The sequence below is a fragment of the Condylura cristata genome, unplaced genomic scaffold, assembly GCF_000260355.1.
Source record: "Condylura cristata isolate star-nosed mole 26May11 unplaced genomic scaffold, ConCri1.0 scaffold00012, whole genome shotgun sequence".
Classification (NCBI taxonomy): domain Eukaryota; kingdom Metazoa; phylum Chordata; class Mammalia; order Eulipotyphla; family Talpidae; genus Condylura; species Condylura cristata.
The window spans coordinates 9,470,433-9,475,584 of NW_004567113.1; the positions used below are offsets into that span (position 1 = coordinate 9,470,433).

Here is a 5,152-nt window from a genome sequence, read left to right on the forward strand (position 1 = left end):
AAAATCAGAACAATTACCTGAGATGGATACCATTATCAACCCTGTATTTATATCCCCAATAAAGAAGGACGCTGGTGCTTTGACAGGTTATATAACAGGTCCCAGATCATAGAGTTAGGGAGGGATGAAGCCAAGATTCATACCCAAGCTGTGAGGCAGACTTTACTGCTATGTAATGACACCCTCAGATGGGAAATGCTAATACTCACCTCATATAGACTTGTGAGGAGCCACTGAAATAATGCACAAAAACTGTTAACACGGTGTCTGACACATAATAATGTGTAATAAATGCAGAAGTAACAGTAGGAGAGATTAGACACTTATATAAACAATCTGGATGCCAAGACAGAAATAAGTACCTACCTCTAGTCCATTTCACAGGAAAATACAATCCTTGCTGTAGACCAATAATCATATGGGGGTTTTAGTAAGGAATTGTGTGGGGGCTGTTAACAGTCTATGAACTGCTCCCTTTCTCAGCATACAAGTGATCTGATAGAAAGTGGTGATGCTTCATATATCTGTAAATTTCTGAAGGTCATTCAAAGAACTCCTAAAGCACTCTGCTCTTACTAATGTTCAGACTGTGTTCATGAGAACAGTTTCCAATTAAGCAATGTAAAAGTGCAGCTGCCGCAATGCATCTTCTCCCCGGCCTTAACACCCACCCCCACCACCAATTTCCTTGAGGAACAAAAAACCGTATGGAGTTTCTTTTCAACATCATAAAAATAAAATAAATAAATAAATAAATTTAAACGATTCTGCTTGTAAAACCTTTCAGAGTTGTTTGAAAAAGAAAAAAAAAATGCATAAAGAGCCAAGTGCCTTTATTCAGGCCAAGTTATGAGGCTCCGGAACCAGCGAGCTCTTGAGGGAAGGATTGTTAACCCCCTGTGTTCCGGCAGTATTAGCGCCGTCCCAGGGGCTTGTGCTGCCTGTTAGCTTCCCGAGCTCTCCGAGAAGAGGAAAGGAGGGACGGAGGGAGGAAAGGAGAGAGGGGAGGAGAAGCCTGCCTGCTGAGGAGCCGCAGGGATCTGCGACAAAATTAAAAAAAAAAAAAAAACACTATGACAATCTAAAATCCTCCCAGCGCCAACCTCCAAATTCTCGCTGTCACTTCAGACCCCAAAGAGTTGACAGAGACGCAGAATTTCAATTCCAATACACTTGAATGTGTTTCTGGACAAAGAAGCAAAGCTAACGAGGTACGAGATTTAAAGAGTTTCTCTTGGGTATTAGTCAAACTTTTATTTCCTGGCTGTGTGAAGAGGGGATTCAACTTGAATTTTCTACCAAGGACCTGGGTACAGCCACCCACAAGAAGGTAAATTTTAATTAATTTAATGTGTTGTCTAATTGCATTTGTTAAACTTATTTGCATGATCTAATAAAGTTAATATTTTGCTTAGATAATAGAAAGATATTTATTTACAAAAAAAAAGCCTTTGTATGATTTATAGGAAAGTTAATAGGGACCGTAACCTTTGCGTTTATGTTTCCTTTTCATGGACAAGATTACATTATAAGAACTAATAACAGATGGTTTTAGGAGAAATCAAGATCACATGTAGAACTATTGTTAATCAGGTTAGCATTAATAACCTAATGAAATCTGAATCCTGAAATGTGTTTTTGTAGAAATGTTTTACTTAATACATTAAAAATCATAAGGAAAGTAGTTTTGAAAATGCTTTCAAATCAAATCATTTGTGTGTTTTCCATGTTAAAATTAACTGAAGTTATTCAATGATCATCATTGTCAGTACTTAACAGTAATGCAAAAATGGAACAATTTGTTTTTCCTAAAGGTAGGAAAATTCCTATGTACTATCCTTGGTTATTTATTTTTTGGTTATTATGACTATTAATTATCACTTTTCTGGCTCTCTTGAATAGTTTTATGGCTCATTATTTTTTTGTCTTCTATCAGTTTTAAATGCACACCCACATACATAAGTATCTGTAATTCCTAATGATGCCTTCATTAAGTAGGCAAAAAGGCAGGAGATGAGTTGAAGAGCTAATGAGATTATGATAACTCACAAGATACCACCATATCTGCTCTGTCTTCTGCCACACAACAATAATGCAAGTCATGCTCACTCATTCCTCCCTGGTCTTTATTAGAGGTTACCTGCAGTGAAAACCTTGCTTGCCACTGCAGGTCAATACTACTGACACATAACCAAGAGGTACTGCAGGAAGAGTATCTCTTTTGCTCTGCCTTTAATCTGTCGAGGTTAAATATGTCACCTTGGCATTGAGCTGAGCCCTCTTCTGGCACAAAGCCTACATACCCTGAGACTAGAAACGTTCACTCAGTTCAACTCAGCAGAAATCTTTCTTTTAATTCTCTCGTTTCTCGTGGATTACAGGCTTTTTTTTTTTTTTTTCAGTTCACAGTTTATTCAGCTAAATCTTGATGGTTATAACTATTGTTAGTTATATATTTTTTAAAGGACACTCATCGTAGGAAAGAATTAAGTTTATATTTCTGCTCATTCAAACAGATCTAGCAAAACAATGTTATTTCATCTGTTTATCACCCCATCGACTAACGCTACTTTGTGCATTTTAGAAAAAAATATGTATATGTTATTAATGAATGTTTTCTTACAGGGAATTTCTGTATAACCAGTTAGCAGCTAAAGTACTGGGGTTTCCTTTCCAGGCTCTTTGGTATTTAACCCCCAATAGTCTCACATGCAAGTTCCACTTATCAATCAAATAAAAATATTAGTGATGATAGAAGTGAATTAGTTAATAATGTATCTAGACTACTGCAAAACATTACTCATCTAGTTTCCTCTTCACTATTTCTTGCTTTTGCTCAGTTTATATTTAACAGTACAAAAATTGTTAAGGTTAGCAACAATCTGCATAAGATATTGGAAATCCTTTTCCACCAAGAACATACCCTCACATAACAACATTGAAACAACCGAATGTAGAAGAATAGCGGACCCCATAATTCTAAGACAATTTCCACAGTAGGCCTGGCTGTCCAAAAGCTGCCCAACTAGACTGATACCTACATATCAGGGATTACATGGGCTACCTTCCACCATTAATGAGTCTGCAATGGTGGCACCATAGGTAGCAGCTAGCTACTTTTGTTTTAGACATCAAAAGATGGACAGAACTCACAGAAACAGTGTGCGGTCTTGACGAGTCATCAGGAGATGGTATTAAAAGTGAGTAAGCGCGTGGCCTATACCTGCTTCCACTCCTTACACATGTCTCACGGGTGAGAGAAATTGGGGCCTGGGATTGTAAATACACAAAACAGAAATGGAGAAAATAAAATACCTCAAACCAAACATGAAAGGAGGCAGTACAATTATATAAATTCAGAATATAGGGAAGTAACAAACGAAATAAAACATTAAAATATCTTTTGCCCCCCCCCCAAAAAAAAGTTAAGATTGTGGACTCTGGAAACAGTCTTAGTTTACATCTAGGTTTTACCAACTTCTATGACTTTGGGCAAATGACTCTTTGAATCTTAGTCCCCCCATTTGTGAAAGTGTGGATCATAAAATTAATTACTATAGCAGAGATTTGTTCTAAGAACTGAGTGAAGAAATAGCCAAGTCTGGCATACAGGAAGTAATCAATAATCACAGTTAATTTGAAAGCATTAGTGGCCTACCTATCCCAACTGATACCAGGTTGAAAGGGAATTGACTCTAGGTTACTCCTCAGGGTATCTATCCTTCCTTGTATTCCATATTTTGCTGGGGGCTGGGGTAAGTCTCTGTGTAGGTGCATGTGTGTGTGTCTATGTTAGGTCTATGTTCATATCAGCACTGTGGTGTGAACACAGCATGGATTTCAGAATGTAACACACGTGGGTTTGAATCCTGGCTCTCTCTCACTGTGAACTCAGACAGTCATGTCAAGCCTCCTAGACTCAGTTTACCCAAATTTTGTGGAAATAATGATAAGAATACTCTCAAATGGGATTGAAATAGGAATTAAATAAGATGTTGGTTAGTTAAATGCCTTGCCTAATATCTGGCAGAGTATACTAAACACACAGGAGATTTTCTGATTCCTTACAAGAAATCTCATGTATTAGTGAGAAAGGTTTCAGTTATGCAATCCAAGTGACCTTTCTGGTAGTAAAATTGGGGATCAAGAAGAAAATATTCTTTAAATTCTTTGTTCCTTTATATCCAATGAAATGGAAAAATAAATCTGATACTACTGGGTTCCCCTAGAGGGTCTCAACATGAAGTATAGTATTCTTTATGCTTCATCAATTAGTTGCTTCTTAATGGCCAAGTCAAACGAAACCAAAGAGAGTTTTCTGTTTCAGATTGCTATTAAGAAGAGAGACAAAATGCTACTTTGCAGTCAATTCTGTTTAACTGGCCTACTTGGACCAGGGAGAGGGCCTCCAACATTTCTCTTTTCTTATCTTTTCTAAAAGCAAGAATAGGGGTTTTGACTTGCGTTAGCAAGGATTTTTTACTTTCAACTGAAATTCGAATGAAAGAGCTCAGTTTTTGTTTTTTGTTTTTGTCACCCTCTCCCCTGTGTTCCTAGCATTGAAATGTCAGCTGCTTTTTCTGGCTACATGTAGCAGGAGCAGCTTGTCGTCATAGCAATGAAAGGGTATAGAGAAGAGTTTCATGACCCACTCTGAAATAAGTCTTAGTCTGCTTCAAATCCGTCTTTAGAAATGAAGTCTCCACTCCTGGCTTGTTTCCTTTCTATTATGCAACCACTTTAATTACACCAATCGCAGTAGCTAAATGTTTCCTTTAAAGATTCAATGAATGGATGTTTAAAAAATGAACAAGAAAACAACTAAATGGGTGACCAGTTTACGGTAGCACCAGGAGGGGAAAAAAGCGGGAAGACCCTTACAAGAAGAGAAATAGAAACAACCTCACTCTGTAGCCCATATTGCACATCCCGCCCGTCACCCCATTTTCCTAGTGGGGAGTGGGGATGGTAACCTACACCTCTGGGTGTGATCCTGTAGTTCTGAATTATATCCAGTGTTGTAAACCAATGCTGCCGCAATATAAAGGAAAAGCAAATTCATTTTTTTTTATTACAAAAGTTTATTTTTACATCATTTTGTACATTTTTTTTTCCATCCCGATTGTAATCCCCGCAGGTTTCCCATCACCAA

General features: G+C 37.5%; 1 protein-coding gene across 2 annotated transcripts in view; it reads left to right on the forward strand.

Moving 5' to 3' along the window:
• The first annotated feature begins 890 nt into the window (after window positions 1-890).
• SPARCL1 (SPARC-like 1 (hevin)) overlaps window positions 891-5,152 on the forward strand; it is a 51,774-nt gene continuing 47,512 nt past the window's right edge. Inside the window, exon 1 of one of the 2 annotated variants that reach the window (XM_004681137.2) lies at window positions 891-1,330. The gene's annotated coding sequence lies outside the window, so the exon portion shown is untranslated. The remainder of the gene's footprint in view (window positions 1,331-5,152) is intronic. The other variant, XM_012724216.1, reaches the window with a different exon arrangement.